Source organism: Orcinus orca, chromosome 6 (assembly GCF_937001465.1).
Source record: "Orcinus orca chromosome 6, mOrcOrc1.1, whole genome shotgun sequence".
NCBI classification, from domain to species: domain Eukaryota; kingdom Metazoa; phylum Chordata; class Mammalia; order Artiodactyla; family Delphinidae; genus Orcinus; species Orcinus orca.
Window position 1 is genome coordinate 114027968 of NC_064564.1, and position 22520 is coordinate 114050487.

Sequence of the window (22520 nt, forward strand, 5' to 3'; positions counted from 1 at the left end):
GGGGAGGGGGGAGGAAGAGGGTGGGGGAGGAAGACGGGGCGGGGCGGGGCGGGGGGGGGGGGACACAGAAAGCCACACCCCCCTTGACAGCTCCCTAAGCAGTTAGGAGAGAGGGAGATACACAGATGAATAATTTACTACGGAAATGCAAAAAGAATTTAGAAACTCTTATTTTATAAATATTTATTTTCACAAGTTCGCCCCCTCCCGACTCTCTCCCCCTGGCTGGCCCTAGTCTTTTCTCTTTGGGGGGCCCCGTCCACCGCCCCCCACCCCCCATCTCTATGCTGACCCTGCCTCTCCCAAGATCTCTCTCCCTGTCTCTGTACAGGGCTGTGACTGTCTCTCTCCATCTCTCAGCCTCTGTTGCTGTGGCAGGGGCGGGGGTGCGTTTTCTTGTCACTGTCTCTTTTTTCTCCACCTCCATTCTCTCTGCGGCCTGTGTCTCTCCCTGCCAGGGTGCGTCTCTGCCTCTGTCTCCCTGTCTCTCCATCTCTGGGTATCCCTCCCCCGTCTCTGTCTCCCCAGTCTCTCATCCAAGGACCCCAGCTCCCGCCCGCAGGAGTGGGAGGAGCCCTTTGAAGGTTCAGAGGGGAGAGGTCGTTTCCCTGACAACCGGCGGGCGACAGGCAGAGCCACAAGGGCTGCAGATTAAGAAGCCGGCGGCTGGCGGGCGGGGGCGGGAAGCCGCGGGAGCCCCGCCCAGGCCCCGCCCCCTTCCACACTGCTTGTTGGGGGCGCACCTGGGGTGCGTGGTCGGAGGAACGTGAGCTGGGCAGTGGGGGTCGGAGGGGACTCCCTGGAAGGCCCGTCAGGAGGAGGGGCCGTGGCAGGTAATCAGTCAATCAGTTAATCAGTTGGTGGGGCAATCAGTTACAGGCACGCACAAAGGGAGAGTTTAAAGAGCTCGGGTGTGGAATGAGACGGAGTTGAGTTCTAATCCCTCCTGGGCTTTGTCCTGGCAGTGTGGTCCCGAGGGCTGTAAGTCCCTGCACACCTGGCCGGCCTCGGTCTCCCACCTGTGCAACGGGGCCACAGCAGCCCCTGCCAGCAGGGCAGACGCTCCAATGCCGGTCATCGTTGCCCTTGTCTATCCTTTAATTCACAGATGGAAAAGGGAGGCCCTGAGAGGTGAAGTGCCTGGTGGGCATGGAAGGGACCTGGGGGCGGGGTTACCAGCCATTTAACTAGCTCAACAAAACTGACTTCCGCGGACTCGCTTTTTGTGAGCTGGGACCTAGGCTCAGAGGTGATCCGACCCTTCACAGCACTTGCCTCGGTGCCTGACCCAGAACGGGTCCTCGGTTTGCACTGCCTGCTCCCTCTGTCTCTCCTCCCTGCCTGTCTCTTCTCCTCCAGGAGTGGGGAAACTGAATTCCAGCGAGGCCAGATGGATGGCATGGTTGCCTAGACCCCGGAGTTGAATGCCAGCCCCTCCCCTTAAGCCATTTCTGAGCCTGACACAGAAGCGCAAAAGAGCTGGGGAGAGGGAGCATATTCCTTAATAACGGAGGAATCCTCAGGCAGCATCCTCAGGGTCACCAGCTGGGTCTCTTGGCAGACGCTCCCTGCTCCCTGCAACTTCAAACCAGTGTGTCCTTTACTATAGGAACTCTTGTTTGTTTTTGTTTTGAGCACAACCCTTCTGACAGGCGCCAGCTCCTCCTTGCCCCACCCACCCTCCCTGAAGCTGGCTGGCGGCTGGACTGGAAGATGGTGAAGGGGCTGGTGGAACATTCCCCCCACCCCCCCCCGCCCCGGAAGGACTGGGGAGTCACTGGGAAGGTGGCTGTTTATAATTTCAGCGGCCCCTTTAAGCCTGGCCTCCAGGCCTGTTGTCAGGAGGGCTCTGTTTGAAGCTCTCAGCTCTAATCCGGCTGCAGCAATGGGCAGTAGCAATGCTCTCAAATCAGGGTCCTGGGGTTGCCCCAGAGGCAGGGACAGGCCTGGCTTGTGGAGCTCTCCTGGGACTGAAGGCAGCTGCAGGACCACCCCCTCCCTGTCCCCAGCTCCCCGCACTGGGCAGACACCACACACGTGCACACACACACATACACACACACACACACCCCTCTCTGTGAAACAAACACACAAACTCATCCCCACAAACCCTGGGAGAGAGAATCCTATGGCTCCCACACGGACTGGCATTGGTGTCTGAGGCCTGTGGGACCCTAGCCCGAGGCCTGCCCTGCCCATGCCAGCCACCTTTCCTCTGCAGGAAGGATTTCTCTAGGACCCTATGATCCTCCCCAAAGGTTCTAGACTCTATCCTCCTTGAGCCCCAGGACACCCCAAGTGGGTTTAGAACCGGAACCCACCTAGGAACTGACAGGAAGAAAGGGCGGAGAGGTGGTGGGAGGGGCTGTCAGATCTTGAAGGAGGGACGTTGGTCTAGATGCCCAACATGGCCCCTCGCTCTCCAAAATGGAGCTCATCCCTGGTGGAAGGGTTCTTATTCCCCCAGTTTACAGATGGGGAAGGTGAGGCTCGGAGCAGTAACACACCCAAGATCCCCCAGCTAGTGAGAGGAGCGGCTGGGATTTGGGCCACGTGTCAGGCTCTCACACATTGCTGCACTTGCAGGCCGGGGTAGTTGATAGCATCCCCACATCTTTCCGCGAATACAGGTTTGGGGTTTCCCCACGGCCGTCTGTGGTTGGCAGGACAGCTTGCATCTCTGCCCGGCACGTTATGGGTGCCCAGTTCACATTCCCTGGCTGATCGCATCTATGGAGAGAACAGAGAAAAGGGAGGGTGAGGAGGACCCTCGGTCAGGCTGTGCCCTCCGCAGCCAGTGGGTCTCACCATGGAGCCAGCAATCAGGCTGTGGGGTAACTTGCACCTCAGGAGGCTCCAGGGGCAGGGAGGACACAAGAGGGACTAGAGGAGTCAAAGAGGCCAGTGCCTGAGACTTGGGGACCACCGTGTCAGACAAGGCATGGGATGGCATGCTGAGGCCTGGGGTCCAGTTCCAGAACCAGCTGTGTGACCTTGGGTCAGGCCCACTATCTCTCTGGGCCTCAGTAAAAATAAGGGAGCTGTGCTCCCTAATCTCCAAGGATCCTCCAAGGAGGACAGGTCGAGGAGTCTGAGCCTTTCATCCTCCACCAAACCTCCCTTGAGCACCAGCAGCTTCACGAGGCCGTGCTTGGGTGAGCTACAGGAGACCTGCCCTGCGGAGAGTGAATGCCTGGTCCCGGGCAGCCAGAGTGCAAACGCCCCTCTCCCAGTGTTGGGCCATATGCCAACGGAGGAACTGAGCAGCTAGTAATGGCCACATTTATACAGCACCTACCATAGGCTTTACCCCTGCTGCCTTGTTAAATCTACACAACAGCCTCATGCGGTAATTACCATTATTATCCCCATTTTACAGTTGAAGAAACTGAGGCCCAAACCTGTCCCAGTTCATACGGCTGGCAAGTGCGAGCCCAGGCAGATGCCAGCCTTGGGTTGCTGCAGCTGCCTTGATGGTTGTTAGAAAAGTCTTCAAAGTGGAGGCTTCCTAAGAGCTCCGTCTAGAAAGATCTTCCCAAATAGAAAAGGAGGCAGAGGGCGTGCCCTGAACAAAGGCGTGGTGCAAGGACTGAGGGGTCTGGCATGGTGTGATGGACAAGGAGGATGGGGTGGAGGTCATCACCTGAGGGGGTCTGTAGGGCGCTGTTCCAGTTACCCACTGCTGTGTGATAAACCACCCCCAGTGCAGTGGTTTCAAGCATTAGTTTATTAGTCTTCCTGGTGATGCTGGAGTTGATGGGGCTTAGCTGGGCAGGTTCTTGCTTGGAGTCTCTCATGCAGTTGTAGGCAGATAGCAGCTGAGGCCGGAGTCATCTGAAGGCTCCGCTGGGCTGGGTGCCCAGGATGGCCTCATCTTGCTGCTGCATCCTATGCCCTTTCCAGCAACCTAGACTGGATTTCTTGTGTCAAGACTCAAGGCTCCAAGAGGCAAGAGGTGAAGCTGCCAGGCCAGTTCTGGAACTGTTCCAGTGTCGCTTCTGCCGTCCTCACTGGTCAAAGCGGTCGCGTGGCCCACCCAGGCTGAAGGGAAGGGAGAATAGACCCCGCCTCTCGATGACGGGAGTGCCAAAGAATCTGTGGCCATGTTTAATGTGCCACAGATGCTAATATATATTTCATGGAAAAAGTGGAGTTCATGGCTCAGTAAATTGTGGGCAAGGCTGGATTAAGCACAATTGAGTAGGGTTCTTCCTTGTGGGACTTCTCAGTGCCTTCATGGGCTGACGTGGATGGTTTGTTTCCAACACAGGGACAGAGCTTGTAGAATTTCCCAAATGATTTTGGTTTGCCTGCCAGGGGGATCCCATCTTGGGGCGGGGGTACCTGGCCTGGGAGGCTGGGGGACTGAGGCTCCTTTGAGCTCCCAGAACATTGCTCTAGAACCTCCAGGTCTGGCTTCCACAGTACTATGCATGGATGTGATGAGATGAAGCTGGCTCTGGCTCTGACTACTCCTACTCTCCTGGGGCATCCTGGGGCATCTGGGTGTGTGGCGAGCTGCCTGGGTCTGCTGGCCAGGGCCACCTCCCTGGGCAAGCTGAGCCAGGTCTCAGCAGCTCAGGTGATCAGAACCTTGGATCACCCGCCCCTGTCTCTTCTTCTTCCCTTCTGGCCCTGAGAAAGGGGCTTCCTCCCGTGGACCTCCTGGCACTCCCCTCTGTGGGGGTTGGCAGGGAGGCCGATGGGTGGCATGGGGCAGGGGAAGGGGCCTTGCAGCCTGATTGTGTGACCTTGCCCCAGTCTCCACCCAGGCTGAGCCTCAGTTTCCAGCTACTCACGTGGGGTGATGAAGGCCCCCTCACCAGCTGTGTGTGAGGACTCCACTCAAGGAGCTGGGCTTCACTGGTGTGTACTGGGAAGGCAGGCCCTGCACCTTGCAAGTTTCAGGCTCCAGCTCATGTCATTCTCTCTGGGCCTCAGTGTCCTCGTCTGTAAAATGGGGATGGTAATAGTACCCACCCCACAAGGTTCAGTGAGAATTAACTGGGTAACAGCCATGAAATTAAGAGATGGAGACCCAAGCGCTCCCAGCCCAAAGGTCTCAGCCTCTGTGGCCCTGGCTGCTGGCTGAGCCGGGCCAGTGGGCAGTGCCAGTTTCTGGCTGCATCTGCTGGGTACATTGCCTGTGTGACACTGTGCAGAGTGGGCTGTCTGCTTCCCAGGAAGCAGGGGAGCGCTGTTAAGGAAGGCTGCAGCTCGGGTTGTCTCCCCTCTCCTCTCTGCAGGCTGCTTCCCCCTCACTCTCCTGTTCCAGGGCCAGCTCCCGCAAAGGCTCCAGGATACCACGCCCCACTACTTGATGTCCCTGGGCAGAGGCTGGCAGGGGAGGGCTAGCTCCCAGAGAGCAGGGGTCACAATGCACTCCCACCCCCTCCTCTGGCCTGGACAAGCAAAGTGCCCAGGGACAGTCTCAGAGCCTCTCCGATGGATCCCATCACCCTCCAGATGTGTGTCCTTGAGCACAGGATACCAGCCCTCAGTTTCCCCCCTCTGCAAATTACCCCAAGTATGTTCCTGCTGAGAGAGGCTGGAGGGAGGATTTGATGAGATGCCGCCCCTACCTCAGCTCAAGGCAGCTCCAGCATCATTTGGGCTGGCGCCTTCTACCCCATCAGAGATTCCAGCCAGAGCCCTGTAGTGGAGGCCCGCAGCCACAGCAACAGGGACCAGCATTTCCCAGCAGCCCCATGGGAGGACCACAGCTAGGGTGTGGGACATCCAGGGCACCCTGGAGAACAGTCCTCTACACCTGCCCCTCTCTGCTGCCCACAGAGCGAGTGAGTCCCCCAAACTTCAACGCCCCCTCTCTGGGAACCACTGCCCACGGGTGGCACCCAGCCATCCTGCTTCCTCTCCTCCTCACGCCTCCCACAGTGTGCAGCCACTCTGCCTCCCTAGGGCATTGCACATCTGCGCCCCCTCCCAGCCACCGTGCCCCCCTCTACTGCTCCTCCGTCTCCCACCTGGAACACCACACCAGCCTCTTCCAGGACCCCCTGCAGGACGGCCCCCAGTGATCCACACTCCACAAAGGGCCCTGCAGTTCTGGTGAAGTGTCACCCCAGCCCACGATGACCCAGTAACGCAAATGTCCCCAATCGGCTCCTTCCCTTGGCTTTGAAGGCTCTGGGGACCTGCAGCCTCCCCGCCCCCCACCTCTGCTCCAGCCAGACCAGCTATCTTCTGGCCTCTGTGCCCTTGCACATGCTGTTCGGAGGACTGGAATTCTCTCCTGTGTCATCGGATCAGCTGTTCACTCTTTAGGACTCAGCGGGGGCTTTCTCTCCTCCGGGGAGGTGCCCCTGGCCCTCCTGTGCCACGGTCTGTCTACTCGTCTCTCACCTCCACTAGACTGTCCAGGAGGGGCTGCGTCTCATTTATCTCTAATCCTCTAGCTTGGCTCAAGGCCTGCCTGGGAGATGGGGTCACTAGTGATGGTCAAAGGATGGCTCCATCCCACCCCATCCCACTCCAGCTCCATCCTCACGCCCCACTCCTTCCCTGGGACCCATCTTCCTTTCCCTCTGTTCTCTTTGTGGGGTAGCATTGTGCTAAGGGTACCCACTTTGAAGTCACACGACCTGCGTCCTCATCCCACCTGCACCTCCTCGAGGCACTGAGCCTCAGTTCTTCATCTGCAGAATGGGGAGAACCACAGCACCGTCCTAAGGCTGTTGGAAAGATTAAGTGAAGAGTGTTTATCGTGTCCTTGGACATCATAGGAGTTGAGTAAATGTTAACTAATATTGTCCTTGTTCTGTATTATCCAGCCCAGCCTGTTGTAATCACCTCCTGGCCTGGGTCTGGGTCTCCTGTCACCACAGCTCTCTGCTCCAAGCTGCTCACAACTTGAATCGTTTCGTCTTCACTTAGAACACTCAATGGCTCCCCATTGCCTCCCCCAGGACATAAAAACTCCAGCTAATTTTAAAAGCTCTTCATCACCTGTTTTTCCGGTGAGGCTGCCCTGACTAGTGGCCAAAAGAAGACCTTCAAGGAGGAAGGGGCTTCCTCCTGGCAGGCCCCTCCCCACCCCACCCCCCAGGGAGCTGGGGGACCCTGGATGGGTCCTTCACTTCCCAGCTGGCTCCCTCAGCTGCGAAGTGGAGCCGGTACCAGTGCCTTGTGCTGGTCCCCTCCTGGGGGTATGGGAGACGGGGACGCTGGGTGCAGAGGGCTTAGCCTGGCATAGGGACGTGCTGAGCACCAGAGCCTCGTGGCTGGCTCAGGCCAGCCCACAGCCCGGCACACAGGCTCTGGAGCGAGGCTGGAATCCACACTGATCCTCGTCTCTGCAGCGTTCCCATCTTTCCACGCTGACTATCACCCTGACTTGTGTTGTAGGGAAAGGCAGAGAACATTTGTTCTTTTTCTAAAGAAAATTACATTTTTCTCCATTTACGAAAGTAATACACGTTAACTGTGGATAATTTTGAAATTAAGATAAACCAAAGAGAAAAATTGAAATGATCTATAATTCATCACCCATCCGTAGCACTTTGAGTGCCTGAGCCTCTAGCCTCCAGACTTCGTACTGGGTATGCAGCATGAGCTCTGCTTTGAGCCCAGCAAGGGGATCACAGAACATTCTGGCTTGCAACCTGGTTCTTCCTTTCACCAGCAGAACTCAAACTTCTCCGTCACCCAAGGCCTCTATCCGCTGGTACCCAGAGAGTGCTCCCCAAGCAGCAGCTGTTAGAAGTGCAGGATCTTGGGGGCAGGGGTGGGGGTAGTTCCTTGGTGGCCTCGTGGTTAGGATTCCAGGCTTTCACTGCCCAGGTGCAATCCCTGGTCAGGTAACTGAGATCCTGCAAGCTGTGCTGCAGGGCAAACAAACAAACAAACAAGAAGTGCAGGATCTCAGCCCCGGGCCCCCAGAACTGCATGGCGCCAGGAGTCCCAGGAGACTCTTAGGCACAGAAGCAGGCCCAAAGCCCCCTTTCCAACAGCAGCTGAGTGCCCACCGTGTTGGTACGCTCACACTTATTTGAGCCAATCCCCTATTATTGAACACGGAGGTGGTTTCCAAGCGGTGATATCATAAATAAGGCCACAGAGAATAGCATCACGATAGCTAAACCCTGGGCACGCCGTGGGTATTTTCTGGGAGTGAGTATTAAGGAGCTTCCCCTGAAATCTGCTGCGTTCCCCTTCTCCCCAGAACATTCTGGTGGGGTGGGGACCATCTTCATCCCCATTCTGCAGGTGAATAAACTGAGGCTGGAGGCAGGGGTGACAACACTCGCCACGGTCCCATAAACATAAACCTGGCCAAGCCAGGACTTAAGCCGTCCTGGCCAGGTTTCCTTTCCTCCACACCCATCCTACTGACCTTTGCTGGAAGTGAGTTTGGGTCCAGTGTCAGCCTCTGTACACACAGTGTGGGTCTCACGCCTGCCCCAGGCTGGGCACACAGCTGCTTCCGGGGGCGTCCGTGTCCCTGCCCAGTGGGACCAGTTTGCCCTGGTGACAGACGAGGCCTCGCTGGGTGGATGGGGCGGCCTCACGCCACAGCGGGAACCTGGAGGGGCTGGTGGGTGGGGCTTCAGGGAGGGGACAGGAAATGGTAGAGGAGAAAGTGGGGCTTCCAGGTCAGCAGGGAGGGGGCTCAGGCCCAGAAGAGAGGAGGGAAGGACGACGGCAGGGGACCTTCCAGTGAGGTGGCAGGAGGCACAGCCATGTGACCGTGAATCCTTTTGGGGGAAACCCTTGGCGGGGAACAGAATGCCATGATGGCAGCGGATTCTATTAAAAGCAATTCTCATTACTGTATCGTTAATTATTAATAGGATTGGGCAAATAAAAGATGGGAAGACCCAGCTGGACCTGACTCAGATTCTGCCTCCCGGGCAAATGGCTTTTGGGTCCCATCCAGGAGACCCAGCCATGAACGTGCCTGTTGGAAAGTAATCACAACCCGCGGCTGCCACGGTGGGACGGGCACCACTTATATCTGCTTTGAAAAGATAAAGGAAGGGAGCCCAGAGGAGGCAAACATGGGCCTCTGTCCATTCTCCCCAGCTGAGCTCTTAGGCCTAGGCAACCTGGCCATCAATTCCTGCAGACCTCATCCTTCTCTGAGCACTGCCCAGACATGGGGCTGTTCAGCCTCTAAGGAGATCCAGAGGGGAACTTTCTCCCTGTCGCAGCAGAAACCACAGTGAGAACTAGGCCAAGAAGGAGGGTCAGGTTTGGGCTGAGGAGACCCCAGAGAGAGAGACTTCGCCCCTCTCTCTTGCTCCCACCATCCTTATCTACACAGAACTCCTATCCACCCTTCAGAGCCCAGCTCAGATGGCCTGTCCTTCAGGCGGCCCTACCCAGTCCCAGCTGTGCTAACAAACAAGGATACAGACACTGTTCCTGCACTCACGGGGCTGCCAGTCTGACAGGAGTCTAGTGAGGTGATTATTCAAATAATCATCACAAACCATGATGAAAACAGGCACCGTGCTCTACAGCAGGGAAGTGGAAGCTGTGTACCATGAGGGCAGGAATCCTAACGATTTTATCTTCCTCTCCCCTAGGCTACTTCCTTTCCCCTTACTTTTGCCTGGAGCAAAAGAAAGTTCTCAATAAATGTGCCTGATTTCACAGACTGCTAATTTGGGAGCACAAGAACACGGTCTTCAAGATGGAGAAGTCAGGTTTGCAGAGCGGAGGAAGGAAGAGGCGGGGGCCTGGGCCTTTTCCCTATTCCTCCATCTTTGCAGAACTCTCCTGTATTATTAGCTGAGTTATCCTGACATCCACTAGGAAGCCAAGCCGTGAACACACTACTTTTTTTGAACAAATAAATGTGCATGAATGAGTGAGTCTGAGCTTTAAAAAAAAAAAAGCACTAAAAACCTGTGGACTTCTATATAAGATGACATGTAACTAGAAACCCTGATAGAGCCATTCTTAGTTTTCCACTAAATACCCATGAACGTAGGGAGAAATATGAAACCTTACGCATTGTGGGGAACAGCTGCCAACCCCATGTCAGAATCTGGGAGGAACCCATGCTGATGACAATAGTGGGTGTGGGGGGCCGGTGTTGGAGAGAGACTGGGGACAAAGGCAGGAAGGGGCTCAGAACCTCCTCCATCATTTGCCCCCAGTCAGAGACCCGGAATCTGTGCCACTCTGAAAACTGGATAGCTGTCCCTCTCCCACAGATGCTATTGGAGTAATGTCCCCTAGTCATTGAGAGAAAGTGGGCAAGCAGGGGGCTTTCATGGTGCATGGGATTCTGGGAAGCAAAGGTGATCATTGTAGGGGGAGTGGGGGTGAGGAGAACACTAGGAAACTCCCCAGTAGCAGTGCATGCTGGGACTTTTGCTTATTTTATCTGTTCAGAAAATCCAAGAACCATTTAGCTGGACCAGAGCGGATGCCACCTTCGTTCAGCTGGGCTGCAATTGGCAGAACCTGCTGGAAACTGGGACATGGATTGAGCAAAGCCCACTTGATCCTGTTGCCCAGACCAAACCCTGAGAATGGGATGGAGCCACCAAACAAGTAATAAGAGGACAGGACCAGAGGCAATCTACACATCCTGTCTACTTAAAATCCTGGAGTGTGGGTTAATGTTTCTGTGTCTGAGGGACAATACGGAGGCAAAAGCATCGACCACAAAGGACTGTGAAAGAACACTGCTGAGCATGGAAAGGGATCAGCATTCTGCAACACGAGAGCAGGCGGCTCACAGCAGTTTCCTAAAGGAACCAGAAGACGTCAGGAAACGGTGTGGCAACCTTAACGGAAAGACGTGCTCTGCAAAACAGGAGCGGGAAAGCACAGGGCAACCCCGACTGATGGGAAAAGGCAGCATGAGGCTATAAAAAAAGGGACGTGGACGTGGACTGTGTAGTGCCTTGAACTGTGGTCTCCAAAAAGACCTGTCCAAGTCCTACCCCTTGGTAATTGCGAATGTAACCTTACTTGGGAAAAGGGTCTTTGCAGATATAATTAAGAATCTCAAGATGAGAGCATCCTGGATGAACTGGGTGGGCCCTAAATCCAATGATAAGTGTCCACATTAACAAAGAAACACAGACAGGAGAGAAACAGGAGGAGGCCGTGCGAAGGTAGCGGCAGAGATTGGAGTGATATAGCTACAAGCCAAGAAATGCCATAAGCCAGGAGAGGGGCATGGAACAGACTCACCCTCAGAGCCTCCAGAAGGAACCAACCCTGCCAACACCTGGATTGCAGACTTCTGGCCTCCAGAACTGTGAGGGAACACACTTCTGTTGTGTTAAACCCCCCAGTTGCCGTTGTTTCATATAGCTGCCCTAGGAAACTAAGACAGATGGGGTTAGGAAAGATCGCAAGGAGAGAAAAAACATAGTAGCAGAGTTCAAGTCCATACTAGAGACAGTGAAAAGCGGAAATTGAAATGCAGAGAATGCAATCAGTGATGGGGAGAGGCCAACCTTGAGACATTTTCTAAAAAGTGTGGCAGAAATCGAGAGATGAAAACAAAGCATGAGAAAGTCGTGAGGATTAGCAGACAGCAAACGCATAACTGGGATTCTTGAAAAAAAAAGGCTAGAATAAGAGATAACTTAGAATATAATGAGGAAAACTCACCTGTGCCTTAAAACCAGACAAAAAGATCTGAATATGCAGATTGCAAAGGTTCACTGCATTCTGGGGGAAAAAAAAAGAGGCCTCTACTGAGACATTCTGGAAAACAATGTGATTTATACAAATAATGACAACTTGTATATGCCTGCAGGAAGGAAAGTGAGTTACTTATAAAAGAACAAACCCAGGCTGGTTTAGATTGTGACATGCTAAGTGATGAGGCAGCCATGTTTATGAGGTTTGGGGGAAATACTGAGCACTTGTTACCGAAAGATATGCTCCCATCAGCTGGGAGTCTAAGAATGATAACCCCTGTGTCTTAAGAAGTCTGAAACCAGCTAAAAAGCAGCAAGTCTAAAGATTTATTGTCAGTATCACTTCCAGACTAAAGACAAGTGTCAAAAATTGTTCTTAAATGACAAATCATAGAATGGAAAAATAATAATCTGACCATCTGAATCTAGAGCTGTAAGTCACATCAATGTGGATCAAAAGGGACCTGAGAGACCTCTTAAATAAGAGGGATTCAGGATGTACTGTTTCTCCTTGAATGATCAGGCAGCTACAAATGAAAGACTTTTATCAATGTAAGATAACTTCGAGTACAATTAGAAATGAAATAGCTACTAACCAAAGTCTGCAAAAGACTAAAGCAAAAAGTCAAAGTCCATAAAACAAAATGCAGGAACAAAAGGAAGTAGCTGAGAGGATGAAGAGAAAAAGGCAGAGACCAGCTTTTCCATAGAAGTGAGATGTGCAGGGTCAATGTTAACAATGAATGTAAATGCATGATGTTTTCCTAGTAAAATACCAAAGACTCTCAGATTGGATAAAACAAAAACTAAGATGGAAATCTAACTATACGGTGCTTGTAAGAAATACACTTAAAACCAAAGGACATGAAACAGTTAAAAGATTGCGCAAAGCTACATGAGACAAGTTCAAGTCAAAGGAAAGCAAGGGTAGTAATATTCATATCAGACCAAGAATCACAGGCAAAAAGCAGGAGCTAGGACAGAGGTCCTCTGAATTGATGAAGAGTACAAGTCACAATAAAGATCTGATTGTCACAATCTTTTATGTCCTACATTGCATTAGACCTGACCAGAGGAAGTGATAACTTAGATACATAGAAAGGTAACAACAACAACAACAACAAAAAACACTGGAGGAGACTTAACATACTTCTGTCTTTGACATATTTACATAATGTTCTCCCCCTCCCATGTTTGTATAGGACTGGAAAAATATAATTATTAAGGTTGATTTAATAATTGAACTTTGTACCCGACAAACAAAAGATACTCATTTCTTTGCCAGAACCCATCAAACATTTATGAAAATCGATCATATATTAGGCCATAAAGAAAAATTCAATATAATCCCCAAAACACATATAGTGAAAGCCCCATTCTTTTTTTTTAATTAATTAATTTATTTATTTTGTTTATTTATTTTTGGCTGTGTTGGGTCTTCGGTGCTGCGCACGGGCTTTCTCTGGTTGCGGTGAGCAGGGACTACTCTTCGTTGCCCGTGCGCGGTCTTCTCATTGCGGTGGCTTCTCTTGTTGCGGAGCACGGGCTCTAGGTGCGCAGGCTTCAGCAGTTGCGGCACATGGGCTCAGTAGTTGTGGCTCGCGGGCTCTAGAGCGCAGGCTCAGTAGCTGTGGCGCATAGACTTAGTTGCTCCGCGGCATGTGGGATCTTCCCGGACCAGGGCTTGAACCCACCCGTGTCCCCTGCACTGGCAGGCAGATTCTTAACCACTGCGCCACCAGGGAAGTCCCCGAAAGCCTCATTCTTTGACCACAATGCAATTAAGCTAGGAATTATTAACAAAAATTTAAATTAAAAAGCCAACCTTTTGAAAACTAATAACCATTTTTGTAAATAACTCTAAATAAAACCTACATGACAAGCTATTTTAAAATAATAATGCTGCGAATACCACATATCTGAACACATGGGAAGGTGGTTAAAATGTAACAGGGAGGAAAATTCATAGCTCACTGATGTGAATTTTTTAAATAAGAAAGGGCGGAAGGCAAAAAAGATAAAAACCAGAATTTAAGAAATTAGAGAAGAGAAAAATAGAAATAAAAGATAAATCGATGACTTGTTTTTTTGGGCAGTCTAATAAATTAGGAAAACTTCTAGCAGATCCAATGATAGTAAGCAGAGAGAAATGAACGCACAATAGGAACAAATATTTTTTAAATTAATTATATTAAGTAAAACCTTATGATAATAAATTTGCAAATATGAATAGCAGATATTTTTGTAGGAAAATACATATTACTAAAACCAATCCAACAAGTAGAAGAAAACCAAAAAAAATCTATTACTACAGAGTAAATTGAAAAGGTAGGTAAAGAGCTACTTCCTAGAGAAGTGTTGGCGCTGACACTTTTACTGGCAAATATTCAAATATTTCAAACATTCTGTTTCAGGATACAGGAAAGATAGAGAACTTCCCCAGCTATCTTAAAAATGTAGCATAGGGGCTTCCCTGGTGGCGCAGTGGTTGGGAGTCTACCTGCCTATGCAGGGGACACGGGTTCGTGCTCCAGTCCGGGAAGATCCCACATGCCGCGGAGCGGCTAGGCCCATGAGCCATGGCCACTGGGCCTGCGCGTCCGGAGCCTGTGCTCCGCAACGGGAGAGGCCACAACAGTGAGAGGCCCGCGTACTGCAAAAAAAAAAAAAAAGTAGCATAACCTTAAAACAAAGAGTTGGCAGATAGCACAAAACTATAGACCAGTCCTGCTTAAGAATATGACAAAAATCCTAAATAAAGCACCAGCAAATTATCCTGGTTGGGACTCTTTGTGGCAGAAGAAACAGAAATCTGCTCAAATGAGCTCAGAAAAGGGGAAGATTCCTTACAAAGATTCAGAGCCCTCATGGAATTAAAGAGGGAGACATGTATAGCTGAGCTCCATTGGAGACAGTAGCCATCAGGGCCTATGAATGCATGATTTCACCTTTTTCTTTACACTAGCATCCTCTGCTACTGATCAGATGGCCAATGCCAATTGACTTTTCAAGTTGACTATTAGGGTCTTTCAGGGTCCCAAGCCTAAACTTAGCAATGAAGAGATGTTTCCTTAACATGGTTCTGGTGACATCTGCAATGTTTGCCAATCTTTCCAGTCCTCCTTCTAGGCTGGGATTGCACTTTCCACTGGGGTTAAGCAGGGCCATGTGAGCTACTGTGTGCCACTTCTGGGTAGAAGCACTTAATTGCTGGTACAAGACTCTCCTATTCCATATCCCTTGCTTCAGTAAGACAGGAGCATTTGGTGATGTGGAGGTGCAAAGCTGAACCAGTCACAGCTGTCCTAGAGAACTGTCTGAACCCACAGCTAACTTAATATGAACAAGAAATAAACTTCTCGGAAGCCATGATATTTTGACATTATTTGTTACTGCAGCATAATCTACTTATCCTGACTAATTCAATGACAAAGAATATCTATCTCAAGCCAAACGCCAATATCATATTTAATGGTAAAATACTGGAAGCATTCTGAGCCATGTCCAGAATAAGGCAAGGATGCTTAATAATGCCTCTATAATTTTACATGGCTCTGAAAGTTCTAGACAATGCAATAAGACAAGAAACATATACAAAAGGACAACCACTAAAAAGAAGACAAAATTATTATTTGTGGATAATTGTCTACTTGAAAGCACAAAGGAAGCAAGTGAAAAAGTATTAGATATTAGAAGAGTTCTATGAAAGTAGTCAGTTATAAAATAAACATACAAAAAATCAGTAGCTTTCTTCCCTCCCTCCTCTTTTTTGCTCTCTATTGGACTGACTGCATTTTCTTCACTTCCGTTTTCACTCTGTCAGTATAAAAGTTATACATTCCATTTCTGCATTTTAGACGTTATCTTTAAATTTTTATCAGGCATAATTGACTTAGTATAATCTAAATCAAAATTCTCCACCCTCCTCCTAGATAGTACAAAGTCTTATAGTGATTTAACTCCAATTATAGCTTCCAATCACCATGTATGATTTCCTAGTATTTTGGTTCCATCTTGTTTTGAGCCTACATTTGTTGTTATTATTATTAATTTTTACAGCCAACTCTTATTTAGATTTTACCTACATTTTAATATATTTGCTCATTGCTCATCACATACCTGATACAGGGTTTGATCTCCTTCCTCCTTAGATAATCCTTTATTAGTTCTTTCAGCAAAGCTCTGTGAGTGGTAAAGTTTCTCAGTCTTTGTCCAAAATGTCTTTATTTTGCTTTCACTCTTTAAAGGTAGTTTAGCTGAAAGACATTTTCAGTTGACAAATATTTTCTTTCATCATCTTGGATATATTATTACTGTATTTTCTTTTGGCCTTTATTGTTGTTGATGTTTTTTGTTGTTTCTTTGCAGGCTGTGTGGGATTGTGGTCAAAGCATATGACCTGGAGTTCTTGGCTGCCTAGGTCCACATCCTGGCCCTGCCATTAATAATTGTGTAATTTTGTGCCCAAGTATCTACTGCTCACAATTCTGCTATTTGGGCTGGGATCAGTTGGGAAGTTCTTCTGCTAATCTCCCCTAGAGTCACTCATGTGGCTGTTCTCATCTGGGGTTTGAATGGGGTAAAGGGTTCAGATGGCCTCAGTCAAAAGCCTGACAGTTGGTGCTGGCTGTCAGGTAGGTCATCTCAATTCTCTTCCACCAGTATTCTACACTGGGTTTCTTGACAAGAGGGCAGAAGTGATCTAAGACAGCAAAACTAGAAGCTACAAGGCTCCTTAAGGTCTGGTTTTGGAAATAACACAACATCATCTTGGCTGCATTCTACCAGTCAAAGCAAGTCTCAAGGCCAGACCAGGCTCAAGGGTGGGGAAATAGACTAAGATTCTCCCTTGTGACAAGTGTGTCCTCTTGAAGGCAGGAGGAGCAAAGTCACATCACAAAAGGGTACTGTCAAGGGGAAGTGTGATTCTTCAGGGGCCATTATTGTAACAAGAATTACTAAAGTAACATGAAGTAATAAAGATTAGCTAAACTTTCTGTGCCTCAATTTTCCATTCTTAAAAGGTTTAAGAGTGTTATTTTGAAGACTTAAAGAGCTAGTGTGCAAAGTGCTGAGAGCACAGTTTTTCCTTCTGGTTGCTTTAAGTAATTTTCTTTGTCTTTAGTATTACATATTTAGTATCTATATCTAGGTGTAGACTGACTGTTATTTATCCTTCTTGGAATTAATACACCTCTTAAATCTGAGGAGTTGTGTCTTTCATCACTATTGGAATATTCTCAGACATTATCATGTTGAATACGATCTCTCCTCCATTCTCCTCATAATCTCCCTTCTTCTAGGTCTCCTCTAAGACATATGTCAGACCTCCTCACTCTATCCTGTTTGCTTCTATTTTTGGTCTTTCTATCTTTTTATCTTTGTAGGCTGCATTCTGAGTAATTTTCTCAGTTCTATCTTTAAGTTCATGAACATTTGTTCAGCTGTGTCTAATCTGCTATTTAACACACCCATTGAAATTTTAGTTTCAGTGGCTGTTTTTCATTCTTAGATCTTTGTTTTCCTTCAAATCTGCCTCTTTTTTAAGGTATCTTTTTATTTGCTTATGGTGCCTTTTTTTCTTTTAATAATTTAACGCACACTTGGTTTATAGTCTCTTTCAGACTGTGCTATGATCTCAGTTTCACACTGTGCTAATTCTCCCTTGTGGTAGATCATTTCCTCCTGTTGTTTCTATTTTTTATCTGTCAGCACCTCTTCACTGAGGATCTTGCCCCTTTTGGGGGTTGTATGTTATGGAATAGTTCCTGGCTCTGGTTTTCCCCTCCCAACTTCCAGGACCTAGGAGTTTCCCATTCTTTTTTTCAAGATTAATTATTTCTGTTGCTGTGCTAAGTTTTGTTGATGTTCCTTAGCATAAGGAGTGAGGGGAGTGTCACCATTAGCTCAGTCTGCTAGGTCACTGGAACCAGAAGTCAAATTGAATATATTATAAAGGTATCATTTAAAATCAATAGGGAAAATATGAACTATTTATTAAGTGGTATTAAGACAACTGTTCAATAATGGGGGGGAAAGCAATACACCTTAACATACACCATCACTAAAATAAATTGCAGAGATAACACAAAATTAAATATAAAAGTGAAACTATAAAAGCGCTAGATGAAAATAATGTCAGTGGGAAAAGCCTGATGGTAAAATGCTCTCGAAGCTTTGACTACAAAAAAATGTAAAAGTTATGTACATTGAAGAACTATGAGAAAACCCCCAAAGCAAGTGACCAATTAGGAAGATATTTACAAGATATAATAAAGGTTCAATATCCCTAATCTACAAAGAGCTCTCACACACGCAGAAGAAGACAATTAATACCTAATAAGGAATTGAGCAAAGGACATGAATCAGTAAAACAATAAGAAAAATGACCAACAAGCATGTGAAATAAGAATTGCAAAATAAGAAAAACAAATGACCAGCGAGCAGATGAAAATATGTTTCTCTTCACTGATAGTAAAAGAAAAGAACAGAACAGAATGCACTTTGAAGCAAGAGATCCTTTTTACCTTATCAACTTGGCCAAACATTTCAAAAAGATTAGAATATCCTGTGTGGTGAGGGGAAAAAGGAATTTTACACAATGCTCTTTCCTTGGTAGGAGTGTGTGTGGGTTCAGTGGTAGCCCCCTGAAGCCATGAGCATGTCCTAACCCCACAACCCATGAATGTTACCTCATTTGAAAAAAAGGGTCTTTGCTGATATAATTAAGGATCTTGAGATGAAGAGATCATCCTGGATTATAGGACAATGTCCTTGTAAGAGGCATATGGGGAAAAAATAGACAGAGGAAGAGGTGATATGACCACAGAGGCAGAGACTGGGGTGAGGGGGCTACGAGTCAACTGACAGAAGCTAAGAGAGGAAATCCCCTGGCGGTCCAGTGGTTAGGACTCCACACTTTCACTGCCAAGGGTGTGGCTTCGATCCCTAGTTGGGGAACTAAGATCCCACAAGCCACGTGGTGAGGGCACCCCCCCCCAAAAAAAACCCAAAAAAGACAAAACCAAACCAAACCTGACACCCTGATTTTGGACTTCTAGCCTCCTGAACTGTGAGGGAATAAATTTCTTTATTTTAAGCCACCAAATTTGTGATAATTTGTCACGGCAGTCCTAGGACACTCACACCGTGTCATCAGAACATTTTCAGGAGGGCAATGTGTGAGTATGCAGACAGACTGGTCCTAAAACGTGCATACCTTTCCTAACATGGAAACTTTTCTCCTAGAAATCACTCAAAATTAATAATTGAGCATTTGTTAAAGACTTCTCGGCAAGGATATTCACTAAAGTCTTCTTCGTTAAGGGAATTTGAATAAACAGCCTAAATGTTCAATGACAGAGGTTTGGCTAAGTAAATGATGGTTTTGCCATGTAACCATAAGGATAAAAAATAATAATACCTGAAGTGGGTGGAATATTTTTGATGTGTTCCGCAAGGAAGGAGTACTTTCTGTCTCTTGCCTCATGTAATTCTCACCACAAGGCTGTAAGGCAGTCAGCAGTAGCCCCACCACACAGAGGAGGACGGCAAGGTCAGAGGGTGGAGGCCACCTGCCCGACGTGACGTAAGCAAGGGGTCAATTCCTGACCCCAAGCCCTGTACTGTGCACATGTCCACCACACAACAAGATGACTCATGGTGCAGCCAGCAGATCACCAGGTAACGGCACAGAAGGATCCTGGCTGCAGAGTGTCGGATGAAAAACAGCAGTTGAGCACGTCCTACTTTTGCAAAAATAAAAAGTGCATTCAACTTGCAGAGAAAAAAGGCTGGAAGGATTTACTATGCACGTTAACGGGGAGGTTACCTCGGGGGATGGATTTGGTGATTTTGATTTTCTACACGAACACGCACAGCTTTGGTAATCAGAACAAAATAATGAAAACCAAAACCACACCACCGGGCCTGTGCTGACCACACTGACCTCTGACTTTGCTCTGGGAGATGGGGAACAGCCAGTGCCGCAGCGGAGGGACCCCAGGCTCCTGACTCCCCCCCCGCCCTTGGTCTTCTCCCCTCCGCTGCTGTCCACACCTTCCCTGCACCCGCTCTTCCGTGGGCATCGATTTTTCCATCCTTCAGAGAAGCGCCTGAGGAAAAGGAAAGAGCATCTCTGGATCAATGAGTAGAGCCCTGCAGCCCCGGTCAGGTGGTGTGTCGCGGTGGTCTGCGGGCTGTCTGTCACTGCCCTGCCCGGGACTCAAGGGGGAGGTTGGCTGGTGAGGGGAGAGTGAGCCTGGCTGGGCTTCCCCAGTGGCCCCGTGAGCGCGCCGTGTGTGCGCGCGCGTGTAGTGTAGGCGTGGTGGCGGGGGGATGTGTGAGATGTGTAATGGGGTGTGGGGCTGTATGCGGCGCAGTTTTGTGTGTGTGTGTGTGTGTGTGTGTGTGTGTGTGTGTGTGTGTGTATGAGATGGGGGTACAGTAGGGTCTGGGATAGGGTGGGGCGTGGTTTTGCCCCCTGCCAGCTGCCAGCGCTGATCTTTGCCTAAAGAAATGGGGAGCAGCCCAAGCCCCCTCTGGCAGGCTCCCATCAACTCACCCTCACGGCTCAGTGAGGAAGGTGCTGGTAGCCACCCACTGCCCAGGTAGAGAAACTGAGGGCTGTGTGTGGTGAGAAAAGGCGAGACAGGGGGGGAGGGGGAGGGGAGAGAGAGCGTATCACTTGTGGCAGCTCCCAGACTGTGAACCAGACTCCCGTGTAAGGCACCAGCACTCACCTGTGCTGGGTGCTGGGAGTGGGGGCACAGACAGGAGACACCCGCCTTGGCCCCGCCCTTCGGGGCTCCCAGTGAGGGGAGGGAGTCGGTCTATGGGCACTCTTGGGCCAGACCTGGCCAGTATGGGTCAGCAGACACCTCCCCCATGCTCTTCTGGCCTGTCCGAGCTTCTCCCACCCACCACGCTAGCCTCTTCCTTCCGGTCAAACCGTCTCCTGACTTGTCACTTGACCAGAGCCTGGTCCCCTCACTCATGCAAACACACCTCCTCTCAGAAGTCCCCATGGACCAACCCCCAGCCCCACAGCTCCCTGAGCTTCTCCTCCAGGGCCCCGGTGACAAACATCCTTGAAGATTTCAGTCCACTGTTTCCCGTCTGTCTTCTCCCAGCCTAGACTGTGAGCTCAGAGAAAGTCAGGCTGAAGCTGTGGGTCCTCTTGGCTGGCTGTGCTGTGCCCACCCCCTGACCAGGCACCGAAAATGGCTCAACATATGCTTGTTGCATGAATGAATGAACCATGATAATTGCTAAGAAAAGAAGTATGCAGATGGTCTATGATGGAGTTCTGTGAGCATGGATTGGGTTTGTGTCCGCGTGCACGTGCGCTGAGGTGTGCTCACGTGTGGGTACGGTGCGTTCACGGACACGTGCACAAGTATGTGCGCGGGCATGGGTGCGTGCACGTGTGCACAGGCACCCAGTGCTTGCGTGTGTGTGTCACGCATGTGTGTGCATGTACTGGGGTCCACGCGTTTCTATATGCCAGTGTGTGCAGGTGTGTGTTTACACCTGTGTCTGTTTATGCTACTTCTTGCTCAGGGTTGGAGGAACATCATGATCCTTCTCTCACATTTGTTCTCTCTCCATGACCTGCAGCCGACCTTGCCGCTTTTCGCTTTCTGCAGCCTCCAATCCCAGTCCCAGCAAAGCCTCTAGCTCCAGCGGGGCTTCAGCGCTAACATTCCAGCCCATTCCACCACTCAAGGCCCAGATGTTCCCGGGAACACAACAAACGTGTAATCTCGGCTGGAGGCTTTTGCCTCTTTCGCCTTCGCATCTGTAAAGTGGACACCAAGCTCACAGACACGCATAAAAGGCACGGCCCAGGACCTGGTCTATAGTGCGCGTTCGACAAATGTTTCCCACCACGATGCTTCTGACGGTGATGGTGGTGACGACCTTCCCCTGGTGGCTGCAAACCAGGGGGATCTAGAGGACGCGGGGAAGGGAAGCCAAAGCAGCGCCCTGCCTGGGGCGGATGACTACATCCCGCCCTCCTGGCCACGGGCTCCCAGAACATGCTGCGGTGGAAGGAATCAGGGGAATGAAGAGCAGACGCGCAGCCCAAGTCCTCCTCCCAGAGCTGCTTCCCTGGCCCGCTGCGGTCAGGGCGCGTGGGTTCTCCCACAGCGGCTCTTCCGGCTGGCTCCACGCCAATCACACGTGAGGTATGTACTTGAAATCAAACCCCAGCTCCTCTTCGTGGCCTGCATACCCCTCCTTCCCTGTGCTCCAGCCACACAACTGTCTTTCTGCTCTTCTTACACATGTTCCTGCCTCAGGGCCTTTGCATTTGCCATTCCCTCTATCTGGTGTACCGGGTCTCCACATGGTCTTAGGGCTGGCCCCCCGCTCATCCTTCAGCTCAGAGGCCCCCTCCTCAGTACCCCCAGTCACGCACCATCACACCACTTATCAACAGCTAACATTATCTTAAAACGTGCATTTATCAAGCTATTGTGTCTTAATCACCACCTGGAAGGTACTCAACAAGGATTTGTAGGAAGGGAGAGAGGGCGGGGCCTGGCTCCTGGGATCCAAACCTCATAGTTCCATTTATTTAGCACTTACTATGCGCCAGGGTGTAGCCCAAAGTCTAGCCAGCTGGGTGACCCGGGGCAGCCTGCCCTACCTCTCAGGCCTCAGTTTCTCCAGCTTTAGAGTGAAAGGCAGCCCCGAGTCTCTTGAGGGATCCTCATCTCCATTTTCATGGTGTCTCCAGCTCTCTGCAACCTGGCAGTCTGCAGAGCCTGGGAATGCGAGGCCTCTGGGGTCCGCAGCCTCCTGAGCCTGCCCTGCTCTCCCGCAACTTTTCAGTCTTTTCAGAGGCCTCAGGCCTCTTCGGAGCTCTCAGCACACCGTAGTTTG

At 50.0% G+C, this 22520-nt stretch overlaps 1 long non-coding RNA gene across 12 annotated transcripts; it reads right to left on the reverse strand.

The window, feature by feature from the left end:
* Positions 1 to 266: 266 nt before the first annotated feature.
* Positions 267 to 21966, reverse strand: LOC117201057 (uncharacterized). 12 transcript variants are annotated; one of them, XR_007477844.1, is made up of 9 exons: positions 21223 to 21966; positions 15750 to 19744; positions 11599 to 11658; positions 8354 to 11308; positions 6587 to 6692; positions 4800 to 4950; positions 3644 to 4041; positions 2322 to 2730; positions 267 to 1581 (listed from the first exon to the last, which is right to left on the reverse strand). It is a non-coding gene; the product is annotated as an uncharacterized LOC117201057 (long non-coding RNA). The 12 variants fall into 12 exon arrangements; XR_007477843.1 differs by lacking the exon at positions 267 to 1581 and having other exon boundaries at positions 1772 to 2730; positions 15750 to 19332; positions 19579 to 19744; XR_007477852.1 differs by lacking the exon at positions 267 to 1581 and having other exon boundaries at positions 1772 to 2730; positions 15750 to 19336; positions 19579 to 19744.
* Between the last annotated feature and the right edge of the window lie 554 nt (positions 21967 to 22520).